This window comes from Anomaloglossus baeobatrachus, chromosome 4 (genome assembly GCF_048569485.1).
Source record: "Anomaloglossus baeobatrachus isolate aAnoBae1 chromosome 4, aAnoBae1.hap1, whole genome shotgun sequence".
Classification (NCBI taxonomy): Eukaryota; Metazoa; Chordata; class Amphibia; order Anura; family Aromobatidae; genus Anomaloglossus; species Anomaloglossus baeobatrachus.
In genome coordinates this window covers 386748607-386768566 of record NC_134356.1, presented here as the reverse complement: position 1 = coordinate 386768566, position 19960 = coordinate 386748607, and the positions used below count along the sequence as shown (strand labels likewise).

General features: G+C 45.5%; 1 long non-coding RNA gene across 1 annotated transcript in view; it reads left to right on the top strand.

Annotated features, from left to right (window-relative positions):
* Positions 1–19960, top strand: part of LOC142303661 (uncharacterized) — a 152878-nt gene that overhangs the window by 75164 nt on the left and 57754 nt on the right. Inside the window, exon 5 of the long non-coding RNA XR_012753047.1 lies at positions 593–690. This is a non-coding gene — a long non-coding RNA (uncharacterized LOC142303661). The remainder of the gene's footprint in view (positions 1–592; positions 691–19960) is intronic.

Here is a 19960-nt window from a genome sequence, read left to right as displayed (position 1 = left end):
TGACTGCAATTTGGCTCCATTTAAGGTGGGTGGCAGTTGCTCCTGTGCTGACTCAGGTCATCAGGAAACCCCAAAGCTTCAAATGGATTGAAGCAGGGCTTTCCAAACTTTTTTTTCTATCTACCTAGAGACTTTTGCCAAGGAAAATTAATGAATCATGTGGGGGAAACACCACAAATCCATTGTCCATTTATTCACACAAAAAGTGTATTTTGGCTTTTCTCCCATTGTAAGAATGCATCTTTATTTATTTTTTTTCTTTTTGCAAGGAGATGAGGCAAATCTGCAGGCAGAAATCAGAGCTCCCTCCATGCTTTAGCTGATTCCTTTGGGTTTTAGTACCAACAGGGACACAATATCTGATAGGTCTATCTGACTGTCAACTTAAAATGTTGACAGGCTAACTGTTCTCAAAATGAACAAAGCTTGCATTGACTCTCAATTCTCAACCCCAATGGATGACATTAGTGAAACATAAAGCACAATTCAATTGTTCTTTTTTTTCTGATGTATTCACATGCACCCCTTCAAACCCAGAAAAAGTATGGTTCATGGTTAATTATTTTTCTTGTCCTCCTTGTACTGCTCACAGGTATGAGTTGAGAGTGGACCGACTGGACCAAGGCACCGATCTCTGACTTGGAAGAGCATACCTGAAATGGCTATGGAGACTTAACTAAGCTACAGCAGGTAGGTATAGGCTTGCGCTGGTAGGTAGCCACCAGGGGAAGTGCCAGGGATCTCAATACCTTGGCAGCTAGTGCCAGAGTTAAGGACAATGACAGTCTCTGTTAAGTAATGCAGGCAAGATGGATGATAAGGCAGATTTGGCCAATATGGATAGTTGCAGCAGGTTTGGTAGACATGTGATATGTATAGTTGCAGTAGCAGGTTTGGCAGATACATGTGGATAGTTTCAGCAGCAGGTTCAGAAGCTACAGCTGGCATTAATAGTTACAGCCGCGGGTTTTTCAGATACTGGAAAACAGACGGATATTAATAATATAGCACACAGCAATACAGCAGCAGTGGTAGCAGCACAAGGGACCTGACAACTAGCAACATATAGACCACATTGCCCAGGCACCTCCCTTATGAGAAGGGTGCCTTAAATACCTTAGGTATTGGCTGAGAGTCACTTCCAGGTTAGAGCACACTGGTCATTTAAGAAAATGCGCGCACATGCGCATGCCTTAAGAGACCTCCCAGGAGGCCTATCTGGCTGCAGGAGCCAAGGATGGAGAAGTCACTGTTAACAACTGGGAAAGAGAGAGTGCTGGCATCCCACCAGGGGAGGGGAACAGAACAGTGTGGGGACACTGGTGCTTCTATATCTCCTCCTCTACCATATGAACAAAATCATTATGTGGCGTTCACTCATAATTTTTAGAATGCCATCAGGGGACCCTCACAATTTTTAGAGAGTCATTAGGCATTCTTCCCTTAATTTTTAGAGGGCCATCAGGTGGCCCTCACTCATAAATTTTAGAGGACCTGCTGGCTGCCCTCAATCAATTTTTAGTGGACCCAGCCTTCACTCATAATTTGTAAAGGGCCTGCTGGCAGCCCTCACTCAATTTTTAATAGGGCCAGCAGACAGTGACCACTCACAATATTTAGAGGGCCAACAGGTGGCCCTGAACTAATTTGTAAAGGGCCAGCAGCTGGCTTTCACTTATAATTGTTAGAAGGCAAGCAGGCGGCCCTTACTAAATTTTTAGAGGGCCAGCAGCCAACTCTCACTTACAGGTTTTATAGAGCCAATAGGCAGCCTTACTCAATTTTTAGAGGGCCAGCAGCCTGCCATCACTCATAATTTTTAGGGAGCCAGCAGGTGTCCATCATTCATTTGTTAGAGGGCTAGCAGCTGGCTCTTGCTCATAATTTATAGAGGGCCAGCAGCAAGCACCCAATCAATTTTTAGAGGGCCACCAGCAGGATCTCATTCATAATTTTTAGAGGGTCTGCTGGTGGCCCTCAATCAATATTGTAAAATAGTCCATTTTAGAAAATAGATCTCAATGAATTAATCTAGGGGTATACTGAGCATTCTTAACCTACAGGTGACTTACGAAACTTTATAATATTTAGATGGCATAACAAAAAATACATTTTTTTTCCACTAATATACTGTTTAAGCACCAAATTTATTATTAACATAAGGGGTGATAGTAGAAAATGGACCCCATAATTTTCTCCAAAACACAGTGATACCCCGTATGTGGTCTAAAACTGTTTGGTTATATGCAAAAGTGGGAAAGCAAAGAGTGCTATTTCATTTTTGAAATGCAAAATTGGACACTGTGTTCGATTTGTAGAGCCCATGCCATGAGGTTCCAAAAAAGCAGAAAAACTTCAAAAGTGACTCTGCTATAAAAATTACACTTCTCAGTGAACTAATGTATCTTTAGTGACTATTCTGTAACATCCACGCCATACCTTTTTTCTAGAGAATTGCAAATATGCCAATTTAGTGCCCATAGATTGTGCCCCCATATATTGTAGTGTCCCCATACATTGTTTCCAACTTGTGCTTCTTTAGACACACACCCCGTAAATTAATTGGGCTCTCCCCGCTTCAATAACAGCAAAGATGTGGTTGCTTTCTGCGGTTAAGGCCCAAAGGGGTTCAGAAAGAGGGGGCATTTGTATTTGGGAGTGCAGATTTTACTGAATTTTATTTGCGGAGTGGGATCCCTATCGCTTTTGCAGGGTCTTTGTTCTACCAGTAAAATGGGAAGACCCTATATTTCCAGTGATAGATGACAGACCTGAGTGGGGGCTAGTTTTGTGTTGAATAAGTTGGGGTTTTCATATAGGAGAGGGCATTATTTGCTCACTTTCAGTATAAGGCTGGGATCACATTCTTGTGTTCTACGCTGAGCACTCACGTCGGGGTTGCCATATAAATTCCCTCAAAATGTGGTTCAGACAAAACCCTGGATGTAACCACTCACTATATTGAGGCAGATGGAGACACTTTGGTCTCCGTTTGGCATCTGCTCTGGTGGTATTCATCTTTTGTAGTCATCCACACTTTTGCACTAATTAGACACCCTAAAATGATTGGCCACTGGTGTAACAGAGACCAGATGGAGTCCAAAGTGTCTCTATCTGCCTCATTAGAAAGGGTGGTTCCGTCAGGGGTTTGGTATCGTGGTTTTTGGGATATACATGGAAACTTTGACATCAGCACTCATCGGAAAGCGCAGAATAAATGTGAAGTGAGCCTAAGGGTACGCTCACACGAGCGTGAAAATCGGACGAGTGCAATGCGAGAAATTCTCGCATTGCACTCTGACCAATGTTAGGCAATGAGGTTGAGTTGTTGGTCAGCTTTTCTCGCATCCAGATTCTGGATGCGAGAAAAGCGGCAGCATGCTGCGATTGTCTGCGAGAGCCGTATCTCTCGCACCCATTCAAGTGAATGGATGCGAGAGATACATCGGACTGCACTCGGATGTTATCCCAGTGCAGTGCGCTCTACGCACAGGCTGACAGTGGAGGAGATGGGAGGATTAACCCCTCCCTCTCCTCCGCAGCGCCTGCACTCAGCTTCACAGCTGTGACCCGATCGCAAGATCGGGTTACAGTCGCATGACACCCGGCTCACGCTCGCAGCAGAGCCTGAGCCGGGGGACATTAGCATATCGCATCCGATGCTCTCGCATCGGATGCCATACGCTCGTGTGAGTCCAGCCTTATTCCGATTTTGGGAGGGAGAAGGATCAAATGGACAGCAGTACAAGAATAGTACTTTTTTTATTTATACATAGTTCACTGTATGTTATTAGTGATAAGAGGGTGCAATTACAGCTATACCAGATTTATATTTTTTTTTCTGTTTTGCTGTTATAACAGAGTGAAAATGGTTTTTCATTTTTCTTTTCTAAAAATTGTCTTTTTGTTCTAATATGACAGCTTTCACATTTTTATTTTTTGGCAAACAGAAAGATATGAGGCTTATTTTTTTCACGACAAGTTGAAGATTTTATTACTGCCATTTTGAGATATACAACATTTTTTTATTGTTTTTATTCAGATTTTTTAGACGCAAAATAAAAAGATATCTGCAATCTGTTATTGTTTTTATTTTTATTCTTTGCGTGGTCCATCGTACGGTAAAAGTAATAACACCATTTTATTCTTTTCGCCAGTATGGTTACAGTGATACCAGATTTATACCTTTTTTATGCTCTGCTACTTTTACACACTAAAAACAATATTTTACAAAAAACAATTTGTTTTTGTATAGCCTGAGACCTGAAATTGTATTTGTGCCTAATGAGCCATATTAGGATAGTAGGGATTTTTTATTCTTTACCATTTTCATTTACACCATCTTTTTTACATGTGACTTTTTGATTTGTATTTATTTTTTTTGTGTGTGTGTTATCATGATGAAAAAGTGTCATTTTTGGAATTTATTTTATGGTGTTCACTGTGAAGAATAAATAACATGACAGTTTTATAGATTGAGTCATTCTGGACTCTGCAATAGTAATTTTGTGTACTTCTTTGTTTTAATGCAATGGTTGCATTTTTAATGGCGAAACCGTTTTTTGTGACTTGTGTGTGTTTTTTATTTTTACTTGTTGCCATGTTTTATTTAACTTTTTTATTCTTTCATTTAGTCCCACTGGTCTCAAACTGCTGAACCCATGTACACCAGTGCAGGAGACCTCTCAGTTACTCACTGACAGCCTGTTAGACCCTGCTCAGGCTAAGTTACCCTGGGGTCATCAGATGACTTCTCAGTACCATGAAAAACATCAGTACCCATGATTATGATCACTAGAGGAGTGATTCTGCCAAAGAGGGTCTTTTAATCCACTTTTAACCACTAAGATACAGCTGTCGCGATTGAGTTGAGTTAATCAACCTAAATTTGTTCAGAAACCAGCTGGGTCTGATGCCTGCGGGTGTCAGCTCTAATGTACAGTTGTCACCTGTGGGATGTTTGGTGCAGGGGGGTGCTATAGACTTCCTGATTGCCATTTAAAATCGGCGATGAGCGAATAAGGCCCTCTAATGACTGCCGTTTTAATGCTTATTGTGGTTGTTAAGGGGTTAACTAAAACACTCATTTTGGGAGGTAAGTAGTTTGTGCTTATGTTCCAGGATTCAAAAGATTTTTATTTAAAAATAATTAAATTATGGCGACTCAAAATGCAGTAATCAGACTTTCAGGGACACACAAACTGAATTTTTAAATTGTTTTAGTTGCATAGATATCAATGATATCAATGATGAGTTGTATATTGGACCTAATTGCTTGCACTGTTTGAAACCAAATTTTGCTATTAAGGTGCTGTTAGTGCAGTATATCAGAGATCTCTTAACTCACAGTTAAGCCTCTTTCACACGTCAGTGATTCTGGTACATATATGTCAGTTTTTATACGTACCAGAATCACGGACATACGCAGACCCATTTAAATCAATGGGTCTGCACACACATCAGTGGTTTTTCACTGACCGTGTCTCCACGCGGCATACACATATGTCCGTGTGCTCCGCAAAGAGACATGTCCATTTTTTTCTGGCATCACTGATGTCACATGGACCACACTATGATGAAGCTGTCTTTGACCTCAGTAGGCTGCTGCTTCCGAGCCGGCTCGTTATGGTCATGCGGGGACAGGTGAGTTTATTGCCATATACAATCATGGATGACAGATCATGTATTACAGATTGCACATGGACAAGCCACGTGTGCCATGGATCACGGCACATGGAGGGACATATGCGTTTTTAACACGTCAGTGAAAAAGTCTGTTTTTCACTGACATGTGAAACGGGCCTTACAATGAGTGGCTATACAACTACAGCAGTTTCCTATGCATTATTGGACCTTTTAGTTTATTATTCACAGACTGAGATTAGCAGTCCCATTTTCAATCTGGCATATCAGCACTGAAGTAGTATATCACAATCCCATTTGACAGTTTTCTTTCCTTCTGAGTAGAGATGAGCGAACCGGTCCCGGTTCGGCTCGAGGCGGTTCGCCGAACGGGGGGTCTGGCTCGAGTTCGGCTCGTCGAACGTTCGACGAACCGAACTCGAGCCCATAGGAAACAATGGCAGGCAATCACAAACACAGTAAAACACCTAGAAAACACCCTGAAAGGTGTCCAAAAGGTGACAAACAACTCACAACATAACACAAACACATGGGAAAGTGACAAGGACATATACTCATGTGAAAACAAAACAGCTGGACAAGGAAAAAGAGGGAGACACACAGATATATGAGTATATGCAAAGAAACATCGATTCCATTATTGTGCAACTTGAGCCCTGCTCATTTTAGGCTTCCAATCTGGATAAATTGCCTGAGCTCGCCACGTACGCCTTGAGGATCTTGTCGTGTCCTGCAGCCAGCGTTCTCTCGGAACCTGTCTTCAGTGCTGCTGGGGGTCTGCTGGCAGATAAGCACACGTGTCTGTCCACTGACAATGTGGACCTGGCTCTCAGAGGACTTTTCTTCCCCTGGGTCAGCCAGGGGAGGCGAAAGGCACGCGTATTTTTGAGAGTGCTTCATGCAAAGCATCTTTTTCTTTGTCAAAAGGGGGGCTCAACCGATGCCAGTCAAGTGGGGTGTGTGTGGCCCAGTTAGTGGCAACGAGGGAGACTGTGGTTGGAGTCCCCTCGCTGTGTCTCTAAAAGAACCAAGATGAACAAGTCATGGCTCTCAGAGGACTTTTCTTCCCCTGGGTCAGCCAGGGGACGGGAAAGGCACGCGTATTTTTGAGAGTGCTTCATGCAAAGCATCTTTTTCTTTTTCAAAAGGGGGCTCAACCGATGCCAGTCAAGTGGGGTGTGTGTGGCCCAGTTAGTGGCAACGAGGGAGACTGTGGTTGGAGTCCCCTCGCTGTGTCTCTAAAAGAACCAAGATGAACAAGTCATGGCTCTCAGAGGACTTTTCTTCCCCTGGGTCAGCCAGGGGACGGGAAAGGCACGCGTATTTTTGAGAGTGCTTCATGCAAAGCATCTTTTTCTTTGTCAAAAGGGGGGGTCAACCGATGCCAGTCAAGTGGGGTGTGTGTGGCCCAGTTAGTGGCAACGAGGGAGACTGTGGTTGGAGTCCCCTTGCTGTGTCTCTAAAAGAACCAAGATGAACAAGTCATGGCTCTCAGAGGACTTTTCTTCCCCTGGGTCAGCCAGGGGACGGGAAAGGCACGCGTATTTTTGAGAGTGCTTCATGCAAAGCATCTTTTTCTTTGTCAAAAGGGGGGGTCAACCGATGCCAGTCAAGTGGGGTGTGTGTGGCCCAGTTAGTGGCAACGAGGGAGACTGTGGTTGGAGTCCCCTCGCTGTGTCTCTAAAAGAACCAAGATGAACAAGTCATGGCTCTCAGAGGACTTTTCTTCCCCTGGGTCAGCCAGGGGACGGGAAAGGCACGCGTATTTTTGAGAGTGCTTCATGCAAAGCATCTTTTTCTTTTTCAAAAGGGGGCTCAACCGATGCCAGTCAAGTGGGGTGTGTGTGGCCCAGTTAGTGGCAACGAGGGAGACTGTGGTTGGAGTCCCCTCGCTGTGTCTCTAAAAGAACCAAGATGAACAAGTCATGGCTCTCAGAGGACTTTTCTTCCCCTGGGTCAGCCAGGGGACGGGAAAGGCACGCGTATTTTTGAGAGTGCTTCATGAAAAGCATCTTTTTCTTTGTCAAAAGGGGGGGTCAACCGATGCCAGTCAAGTGGGGTGTGTGTGGCCCAGTTAGTGGCAACGAGGGAGACTGTGGTTGGAGTCCCCTCGCTGTGTCTCTAAAAGAACCAAGATGAACAAGTCATGGCTCTCAGAGGACTTTTCTTCCCCTGGGTCAGCCAGGGGACGGGAAAGGCACGCGTATTTTTGAGAGTGCTTCATGCAAAGCATCTTTTTCTTTTTCAAAAGGGGGCTCAACCGATGCCAGTCAAGTGGGGTGTGTGTGGCCCAGTTAGTGGCAACGAGGGAGACTGTGGTTGGAGTCCCCTCGCTGTGTCTCTAAAAGAACCAAGATGAACAAGTCATGGCTCTCAGAGGACTTTTCTTCCCCTGGGTCAGCCAGGGGACGGGAAAGGCACGCGTATTTTTGAGAGTGCTTCATGCAAAGCATCTTTTTCTTTTTCAAAAGGGGGCTCAACCGATGCCAGTCAAGTGGGGTGTGTGTGGCCCAGTTAGTGGCAACGAGGGAGACTGTGGTTGGAGTCCCCTCGCTGTGTTTTAAATGCTTTTAGAAGGGCATGAAATGGCTTGGAGGTTGACTTTCATCATATGCAAACTGTTGGCTACCAAAATGCTGCCTTTCCAACAACTGTGGTTATAGGCAATGAGGAACATACTGATGAAGATGAGACGCAGATACCCGATTGGGATGACAACTTAAATATTCGGTCAGGGCAAGAAGAAACTCGGTCTGAGGGGTAGGGGAGTGCAAACACAACAATTGATGATTAAGTTCTAGATCACACCTACTGTCAACCCACAGTCAGACACTCGAGGAGGTCAACAGAGGCGGTGGAGGAGGATGCAACCGACGTCGAAGTAACCTGGCGCCTTCCTGGACACAGTCGGAGCACTGGTAGCACGTCTACAACTGCATCCTCAGCCACCACTCTGCCTCTGAGCATTATTCGGGGTGGATCAACAGGTCGCATGGCCTCTAAGCCTTGCCTAGCCAGGTCCTTTTTTGACATAGAAAAAGATCGCCCAAATTATGTGATCTGTAAAATTTGTCATGGTTCTCTTAGTAGAGGTCAAAACCTCAGCAGTTTGACAACTTCTTCCATGAATCGTCACATGAATAAATATCATATGGCCCGATGGGAAGCTCACCGTGCTGCAATGCGGCCTAGCGGAGCGAACCATCCACCGCCTGCCCCTTCCAGTGCATCCGCGCGCTCGTCATCTTCTAGGACTGTGGGGACAGCTGTCACACCTGTTTTTCCACCCACAACTTCCACCACTGTAACCGCAACAGGCAGTTTGCTTGGTAGGTCGTCAGTTGGTTTGGAAGGGGAAACAAGTGAGTGTGTACAGCTCTCTCAGACATCGATAGCACCAACTTTGGATGAAGGCAACATCATGTCTCCGCCTGCACTTTCCTCACAAAGCTGCATTTTTCCAGGGACACCCGACTCAACACCGTCTACACACAGCAGCCAGATCTCTGTCCCTCAGATGTGGTCAAATAAAAGGCCACTTCCTGCGACCCATGACAAAGCGAAGAGGTTGACTCTATCCCTCTGTAAGCTGTTGACTACAGAAATGCTGCCTTTCCGCCTAGTGGACACACAGGATTTTAGAGACCTTATGTCTGTCGCTGTGCCCCAGTACCAGATGCCTAGTCGCCACTACTTCTCTAAGAAAGGTGTGCCCGCGCTACACCAGCATGTCGCACACAACATCACCGCTTCCTTGAGAAACTCTGTGTGTGAACGGGTGCATTTCACCACCGATACTTGGACCAGTAAGCATGGACAGGGACGTTACATGTCGCTGACTGGCCACTGGGTAACTATGGTGATAGATGGTGAAGGGTCTGCTGCACAAGTCTTGCCGTCCCCACGACTTGTGTGTCAATCCTCTGTCTGTCCAAGTTCCGCCACTGCTTCTGCATCCTCCACCTCATCTGGGTCCTCCACCTCCGCCCCAAGCCTGCCTGGTCAGGCCACCAGCGTTCTCACTGCGCAGAAGGAATCACGCACCCCTCATTACTATGCTGGTAGCAGAGCGCAACGGCATCAGGCGGTCTTTAGCTTGACATGTCTTTGAAATAGGAGTCACACAGCGACTGAGTTGTGGGCAGCTCTGGAGACTGATTTTGATAAATGGTTGTCTCCACTCAACCTGCAGCCTGGTAAGGCCGTGTGCGACAATGCTGCAAACCTGGGTGCGGCCCTTCGCCTGGGCAAGGTGACACACGTGCCTTGTATGGCTCACGTGTTTAACCTTGTTGTCCAGCAATTTTTAACACACTATCCCGGCCTAGATGGCCTTCTGACCAGGGCACGGAAACTGTCTGCAGTGCTCACTTCCGCCGTTCAACCGCCGCACCTGAGCGACTTGCATCGCTCCAGAAGTCTTTCGGCCTGCCGGTTCATCGCCTGAAATGCGATGTGGCGACACGCTGGAATTCAACTCTCCACATGTTACAGCGACTGTGGCAGCACCGGCGAGCCCTGGTGCAATACGTCATGATGTATAGCCTGGGCCAACGAGATGCAGAAGTGGGGCAGATCACCCTGATGGAGTGATCTCAGATCAAGGACCTATGCACCCTTCTGCACAGTTTCGACATGGCGACGAATATGTTTAGCGCTGACAATGCCATTATCAGCATGACGATTACAGTCATTTACATGCTGGAGCACACGCTAAACACTATTCGTAGTCAGGGGGTGGGACAACAGGAAGGGGAGGAACTACAGGAGGATTCATATGCGCAAGACACAACAACATCACCAAGGTCCAGACGTTCATCATCACCAACGCGGCAGGCATGGGACCATGGGGGACAGGGATCAACAAGGGCGCATGGTAGCAGGTGAGATGTTGAGGAAGGTGCAGGAGGACATGAAGATATGGAGGACGAACTGTCCATGGACATGGAAGACTCAGCAGATGAGGGGGACCTTGGTCAAATTTCAGTTGAAAGAGGTTGGGGGGAGATGACAGAGGAAGAAAGAACGGTTAGCACCTCTATGCCACAAACACAGCGTGGACTTGGTGCGCATGGCTGCGCAAGACACATGAGTGCCTTCTTGTTGCACTACCTCCAACATGACCCTCGTATTGTCAAAATTAGAAGTGATGATGACTACTGGCTTGCCACACTATTAGATCCCCGGGACAAGTCCAAATTTTGTGACATAATTCCACCCATAGAAAGGGACGCACGTATGCAGGAGTATCAGCAGAAGCTGTTACTCGATCTTAGCTCGGCTTTTCCACCAAACAACCGTGCAGGTGAAGGGAGTGATTCTCCCAGTTGTAACTTGACAAACATGGGACGGCCTCGTCATCTTCAACAGTCTACCCGTACCAGTAGGACCGTATCTGGTGCTGGTAACAGCAATTTTATGGAATCTTTTCATAATTTTTTTAGACCCTCCTTTGCAAGGCCACCAGAGACAACAAGTCTGACACATAGTCAACGGATGGAGAGGATGATACAGGAGTATCTCCAAATGAACATCGATGCAATGACTTTGCAAATGGAGCCTTGCTCCTTTTGTGCTTCAAATCTAGAAAAATGTCAAGAGCTCTCCAGTTACGCCTCGAAGATTTTGTCGTGACCAGCTGCCAGCGTTGTCTCTGAACGTGTCTTCAGTGCTGCTGGGTGTGTGCTGACAGATAAGCGCACGCGTCTGTCCAGTGACAATGTGGACAGACTGACGTTCATCAAAATGAACAAGTCATGGATCCAGAAGGAATTTACTACCCCTGTGTCATCCTGGGGAGAGTAAATGCTTGTGGATTTGGAATGTGCTTGATGCAAATCAAAACATCCTGTTTGCAACTAGGGCACAAGTGCTGCCACTGATAAGGTGTCTGTGTGGGGCCCAATTTTTGGAAAAAAAGGGAGACTCCGCTTGGAGTAACCCTTGCTTGCTGTGTTTTTTAAAAATGATACAAGATGAACAGATCTGAAGGCAAGATGAAGCCAACATCATGTCTCCGCCTGCACTTTTCTCACAAACCTGCATTTTTCCAGGGACACCCTACTCAACACCGTCTACAGACAGCAGCCAGATCTCTGTCCCTCAGATGTGGTCAAATAAAAGGCCACTTACTGCGACCCATGACAAAGCTAAGTGGTTGACTCTATCCCTCTGTAAGCTGTTGGCTACCGAAATGCTGCCTTTACGCGTAGTGGACACACAGGATTTTACAGACCTTATGTCTGTCGCTGTGCCCCAGTACCAGATGCCCAATCACCACTGCTTCTCCAAGAAAAGCATGCCCGCGCTACACCGGCATGTCGCACACAACATCACCACTTCCTTGAGAAAATCTGTGTGCGACAGGGTGCATTTCAACACAGATACTTGGACCAGTAAGCATAGACAGGGTCATTACATGTCACTGACTGGGCACTGGCAAACTATGGTGAGAGATGGAGAAGGGTCTGCTGTACAAGTCTTGCCGTCCCCACGAGTTGTTTCAATCCTTGTTCTGTATGTAGAAGTTAATACACTGCTTCTGCCTCTTCAACCTCGTGTGGGTCCTCTACCTTTGCGCAAACCCTGTGTGGTCAGGCCACCCTTCCTTGCAACTGCGCACAAGGACTACCACACACCTCCTTACTATGCTGGCAGCAGAGCTCAATGCCATCAGGCGGTCAAAGTTTTACTTTGAAATGTATGGGAAATGTGAGTCACACCGCTATTACAGAGAATAGTAGTCAGGCAGGGTCAAAACATTAATTGAGGAACAGGAACAGAATGGGACGGCCAGGACTTAATCAGAAAACAAGCAGAGGTGAAATGCGTATCGGCCAACAAGGTACATAAACAGCAAGCAGGAAAAGTAGTCAGGTAACAAGCACACAAAATCATAAAACTGAACTGGGGGTAAAATTAACCAGAGGTTCATAGCTATGTCTGGCAGTGGTCTGCAGACAGGATGGGCATAAAAAAGGGTGTGGTGTCTTCCCATTGGTTGTAGCTGAATGATGGTATTTCATCTGTGAGATACCCACCAGCTACATTCAGCCAGAGATTCTGCATCTGTCAAGGTAATGCAGCCCAGTGGGTGAGCATAACCTGCGTCCACCTGCGCCGCTGGCATCGACTACTCTCCCATCATCAGCACTATTCATGAAAGGAACACGTTGTCACCTGGCGACCGGAGTACAAATTGACGGAGCGGACTCCGTTGGTGACTTAACAGCCGTGTGCGGCAATGATGCAAACCTGGCTGCGGGCCATCCTCAGGGCAATGTGACACACGTGCCTTTTATGGCTCACGTGTTGATCCGAATTCTCCAGCAATTTTTAAAACACCATCACGGCCTACATGGCCTTGTGCAGCGGGCACGCTCGCTATGTGCTCACTTCCATCGTGCGCACACAGCAGCTCAACAACTTTCATCACTCCGGAAGTCTTAGGGTCTGGCAGTTAAACGCCGGAAATGCGATGTTCCGACACGCAGGAATTGGAATCTGCACATGTTGCAGCGTGTGTGGCAGCACCGCAGAGCCCTGCTGAAATACGGTAAGACATATAGCCTGGGATAAGTTGATCCAGAGGTGGTGCAGATCACGCTGCTGGAGTGGTGTCAGATCAAGGACCTATGCACCCTGCTACACAGTTTTGAAATGTCGACGAAGATGTTTAGCACTGGCAATGTCATTCTCAGCGTGACAATTCTGGTCATCTACATGATGGAGCACACTGTAATTATTATTCGGAGTCAGGTGTTGGGACAAGAGGAAGGGGAGGAAGTACAGGAGGAGTCATATGCGGAAGGGATAACAAGATCTACGAGGTCCAGATGGTCAGCGGCACCTATGCGGCAGTCATGGTGAGGGAGAGGGATTAACAAGGGCGCATAGTATCAGCAAAAAGTGTTGCTGAAAGTGCAGGAGCCCATGAAGAAATGGAGGACGAACTGGCGATGGGCATGGAAGACTCAGCAGATGAGTGAGAGCTTGCTCACATTTCGGTTGTGCGAGGTTGTGGGTAGAGGGCAGAGGAAGGATGCACGATTCTCACCTCTCTGCCACCAACACACCAAGGACTTGGTCCTCCTGGATGCACAAGACACATGAGCGCCTTCTTGCTGCACTACCTACATGACCCTCGGATTGTATGAATTTGAAGTAATCCTGAATACTGGGTTGCCACACTGTTAGATCCCCGGTACAAGACAAAATTTGGCGAACTAATTCCTGCCATAGAAATAGACGCACGTATACAGGAGTATCTGCAGAATGTGGTACGCAATCTTAGATCTACTTTTCCACTAAACACCAGTGCTGCACAGAGTGAATCTCAACACTTTGTCATGGATAGGAGGAAATGGTCTTTTACTTGTCCACATCGGAGGGACCGAGGGATGGCTGCTGTGCTGAGATGGCGTTGAGTACGGTGTCCCTGCACAGTTGCACTTTTGGTCATATCCCAAAATGAGTTGAAAAAGGACAGATGCTGTTGGAAAGGGGAACAGGTGTGTTGGAAAGGGGAAAAAAATTTTGGTCCGTGGATTTGGTGGTTAAACAACTGTAACATTTGCTGAAGAAACAACATCTGTTACAGTGGGACTGGCAGATTTGGATAAAGTGGTATATAATCTGTGACCGCTATATAACAAAAATTAATAAGAAAAGAAAGAGAAAGGTATATATCACCTTCAGCAGTCAGTGTCCACCGTGCTCCCAGTTGGAAAAGGAGAGGTTGGCAACTTGAAGGTTTGGTGGAGGATACAGAGCTGTGTGGCTATGAAACTAATAGTAGCCTGAACCGAGTTAGACGCCATTCGGATCTGGAGACTGTGAGCCCTGTTAGCGTCACAGGGTCCACATGCCCACCCAGCCCAGGAACTCCCTGTTAACAACACAGGGGCCATTGAGTACGCTGACCGTGTGCGTAGGGGCCACACCTGTGGACAGCAGGCGCATCAGCAGCAGCAGGCCTGTTAATGCCACTGGGCTGCACAAGCAGGACTGTTAGGACAGGAGCTGGTCTTAACCGTTCTGCGTTACCAACTGTGGTGGTGGCCTGCATCCACCACCCTATCCCTGCCTACCTCTGGCCTAAAGCCGCAATGGGTTCAACACATGGAGGTGTGCTCTTTCGGAGCATAATAGAAGACTGCGCACCTCCTTGTTGGCTCCAGCCCCTTTTATAACCTGGGTCCGCCCCAAACCAGGGTGAACCACAATGCACCTCCTGGAGACAAAAGCAGAGTGACACGTCATGAGTGGCATAACTAGCGTCCTATTTGGAAACGCAACTTCAATGATGACCTCATGGCTGCCATGACCCAAACACCTCACCAGTCATCGTCTGACCATCAATAATGCGGTGACAAGTCATAGGTGTGGGCCTCTGCAAGCCATTTGGGAGGACACCTGATGCCCTGTGGTCTATATGGGACCCCCACATCAGGGCCAGGGCCAAAGAGTTCATTACCGGACCTAGTCTCTGATGCAGGAAGTGCCTGAGCATGCTCAGTAGCATGAAATACAGTCTCTGAAAAAAGACTATCAGCTTTAGCATGGTGTCTAGGCACAAAACAGGACTTAGACCCGGCACAGAATGCAAGCACCTGTGCAAAGAGGCTTTTCACACTTAGTGTGGGAGCATGCGCTGTATCCCGAAATGAAGACTTAGCGTCAGGAATGGCACAGTCAGGCTGAGCATACTCACTAGGCGAAACACTGTAATTATGCTGCAGCTGGGGTACATCGGCACACGCATGCGCACTAGCTGCCTCTCCACACTTAGACGTGGAGGGGAAATTTGTCTTGGAGATGCTGTCTATGAACAGAAGGAAAAGCTAAAGGAAGCCTGACTTTCTATCCCTCCGAATTATGAAATGCAGCAATGAATTCCATGAGTTTGCTATAACATTAGCGTAGCTAAATGTGCATGAGGGTGTGATGTAGAGGTGCTAGAAATAGCTTGTCACCAGTGGGGCACTAATGGAATACAACAGCCAGTTCTATGATGCCACAAAATGGCAGTATTTTGTGCTATCATTATAGCTTATTAAAAACAGAGCACGAGGTTGTCATGCAGAGGTGCTGCACATAGATTTGCAGTAGTGTGAATAGACAAAAGTACAATAGCCACGTTTAGGATACAACTAGGTACAGTGAGTGTTTGCTAGTATAATGGCTGAGTTTAAAAAAGTTTGAGTGTGCAATGCAGGCAGATGTCCTGCAAATATCGTTCCAATACTGTGAATTGACAAAAGTACAATAGCCACGTTTAGGATACAACTAGGTACAGTGAGTGTTTGCTAGTATAATGGCTGAGTTTAAAAAAGTTTGAGTGTGCAATGCAGGCAGACGTGCTGCAAATAACGTTCCAATACTGTGAATAGACAAAAGTACAATAGCCACGTTTAGGATACAACTAGGTACACTGAGTGTTTGCTACTATAAATGGCTGAGTTTAAAAAAGTTTGAGTGTGCAATGCAGGCAGACGTGCTGCAAATAACGTTCCAATACTGTGAATTGACAAAAGTACAATAGCCACGTTTAGGATACAACTAGGTACACTGAGTGTTTGCTACTATAAATGGCTGAGTTTAAAAAAGTTTGAGTGTGCAATGCAGGCAGACGTGCTGCAAATAACGTTCCAATACTGTGAATTGACAAAAGTACAATAGCCACGTTTAGGATACAACTAGGTACAGTGAGTGTTTGCTAGTATAATGGCTGAGTTTAAAAAAGTTAGAGTGTGCAATGCAGGCAGACGTGCTGCAAATATCGTTCCAATACTGTGAATAGACAAAAGTAAAATAGCCACGTTTAGGATACAACTAGGTACACTGAGTGTTTGCTAGTATAATGGCTGAGTTTAAAAAAGTTAAAGTGTGCAATGCAGGCAGACGTGCTGCAAATAACGTTCCAATACTGTGAATAGACAAAAGTACAATAGCCACGTTTAGGATACAACTAGGTACACTGAGTGTTTGCTACTATAAATGGCTGAGTTTAAAAAAGTTTGAGTGTGCAATGCAGGCAGACGTGCTGCAAATAACGTTCCAATACTGTGAATTGACAAAAGTACAATAGCCACGTTTAGGATACAACTAGGTACAGTGAGTGTTTGCTAGTATAATGGCTGAGTTTAAAAAAGTTTGAGTGTGCAATGCAGGCAGACGTGCTGCAAATAACGTTCCAATACTGTGAATTGACAAAAGTACAATAGCCACGTTTAGGATACAACTAGGTACAGTGAGTGTTTGCTAGTATAATGGCTGAGTTTAAAAAAGTTTGAGTGTGCAATGCAGGCAGACGTGCTGCAAATAACGTTCCAATACTGTGAATTGACAAAAGTACAATAGCCACGTTTAGGATACAACTAGGTACAGTGAGTGTTTGCTAGTATAATGGCTGAGTTTAAAAAAGTTAGAGTGTGCAATGCAGGCAGACGTGCTGCAAATATCGTTCCAATACTGTGAATAGACAAAAGTAAAATAGCCACGTTTAGGATACAACTAGGTACACTGAGTGTTTGCTAGTATAATGGCTGAGTTTAAAAAAGTTAGAGTGTGCAATGCAGGCAGACGTGCTGCAAATAACGTTCCAATACTGTGAATTGACAAAAGTACAATAGCCACGTTTAGGATACAACTAGGTACACTGAGTGTTTGCTACTATAAATGGCTGAGTTTAAAAAAGTTTGAGTGTGCAATGCAGGCAGACGTGCTGCAAATAACGTTCCAATACTGTGAATTGACAAAAGTACAATAGCCACGTTTAGGATACAACTAGGTACACTGAGTGTTTGCTAGTATAATGGCTGAGTTTAAAAAAGTTAGAGTGTGCAATGCAGGCAGACGTGCTGCAAATATCGTTCCAATACTGTGAATAGACAAAAGTACAATAGCCACGTTTAGGATACAACTAGGTACACTGAGTGTTTGCTACTATAAATGGCTGAGTTTAAAAAAGTTAGAGTGTGCAATGCAGGCAGACGTGCTGCAAATATCGTTCCAATACTGTGAATAGACAAAAGTACAATAGCCACGTTTAGGATACAACTAGGTACACTGAGTGTTTGCTAGTATAATGGCTTAGTAACAATGAGTTGTAGTGTGCAATGCAGGCAGACGTGCTCTGCAAATGTCTTTGCACTAGTGGGACTATAGCAAAGTCCAATAGCCACGTTTAGGATGCCACTAGGTACACTGAGTGTTTGCTAGTAAAATTGCTTAGTTTAAAAAAGTTGGAGTGTGCAATGCAGGCAGATGTGCTCTGCTAATATCTTTGCACTAGTGGGACTATAGCAAAGTCCAATAGCCACGTATAGGATGCCACTAGGTACACTGAGTGTTTGCTAGTATAATGGCTTAGTTAAAATGAGTTTGAGTGTGCAATGCAGGCAGACGCGCTATGCAAATGTCTTTGCACTAGTGGGACTATAGCAAAGTCCAATAGCCACGTATAGGATGCCACTAGGTACACTGAGTGTTTGCTAGTATAATGGCTTGGTTTTAATGAGTTGGAGTGTGCAATGCAGGCAGACGCGCTCTGCAAATGTCTTTGCACTAGTGGGACTATAGCAAAGTCCAATAGCCACGTATAGGATGCCACTAGGTACACTGAGTGTTTGCTAGTATAATGGCTTGGTTAGAATGAGTTGTAGTGTGCAATGCAGGCAGATGTGCTCTGCTAATGTCTTTGCACTAGTGGGACTATAGCAAAGTCCAATAGCCACGTATAGGATGCCACTAGGTACACTGAGTGTTTGCTAGTATAATGGCTGAGTTTAAAAAAGTTAGAGTGTGCAATGCAGGCAGACGTGCTGCAAATATCGTTCCAATACTGTGAATAGACAAAAGTACAATAGCCACGTTTAGGATACAACTAGGTACACTGAGTGTTTGCTACTATAAATGGCTGAGTTTAAAAAAGTTTGAGTGTGCAATGCAGGCAGACGTGCTGCAAATAACGTTCCAATACTGTGAATTGACAAAAGTACAATAGCCACGTTTAGGATACAACTAGGTACACTGAGTGTTTGCTACTATAAATGGCTGAGTTTAAAAAAGTTAGAGTGTGCAATGCAGGCAGACGTGCTGCAAATATCGTTCCAATACTGTGAATAGACAAAAGTACAATAGCCACGTTTAGGATACAACTAGGTACACTGAGTGTTTGCTAGTATAATGGCTTAGTAACAATGAGTTGTAGTGTGCAATGCAGGCAGACGTGCTCTGCAAATGTCTTTGCACTAGTGGGACTATAGCAAAGTCCAATAGCCACGTTTAGGATGCCACTAGGTACACTGAGTGTTTGCTAGTAAAATTGCTTAGTTTAAAAAAGTTGGAGTGTGCAATGCAGGCAGATGTGCTCTGCTAATATCTTTGCACTAGTGGGACTATAGCAAAGTCCAATAGCCACGTATAGGATGCCACTAGGTACACTGAGTGTTTGCTAGTATAATGGCTTAGTTAAAATGAGTTTGAGTGTGCAATGCAGGCAGACGCGCTATGCAAATGTCTTTGCACTAGTGGGACTATAGCAAAGTCCAATAGCCACGTATAGGATGCCACTAGGTACACTGAGTGTTTGCTAGTATAATGGCTTGGTTTTAATGAGTTGGAGTGTGCAATGCAGGCAGACGCGCTCTGCAAATGTCTTTGCACTAGTGGGACTATAGCAAAGTCCAATAGCCACGTATAGGATGCCACTAGGTACACTGAGTGTTTGCTAGTATAATGGCTTGGTTAGAATGAGTTGTAGTGTGCAATGCAGGCAGATGTGCTCTGCTAATGTCTTTGCACTAGTGGGACTATAGCAAAGTCCAATAGCCACGTATAGGATGCCACTAGGTACACTGAGTGTTTGCTAGTATAATGGCTTAGTTAAAATGAGTTTGAGTGTGCAATGCAGGCAGACGCGCTATGCAAATGTCTTTGCACTAGTGGGACTATAGCAAAGTCCAATAGCCACGTATAGGATGCCACTAGGTACACTGAGTGTTTGCTAGTATAATGGCTTGGTTAGAATGAGTTGTAGTGTGCAATGCAGGCAGATGTGCTCTGCTAATGTCTTTGCACTAGTGGGACTATAGCAAAGTCCAATAGCCACGTATAGGATGCCACTAGGTACACTGAGTGTTTGCTAGTATAATGGCTTAGTTAAAATGAGTTTGAGTGTGCAATGCCGGCAGACGCGCTATGCAAATGTCTTTGCACTAGTGGGACTATAGCAAAGTCCAATAGCCACGTATAGGATGCCACTAGGTACACTGAGTGTTTGCTAGTATAATGGCTTGGTTTTAATGAGTTGGAG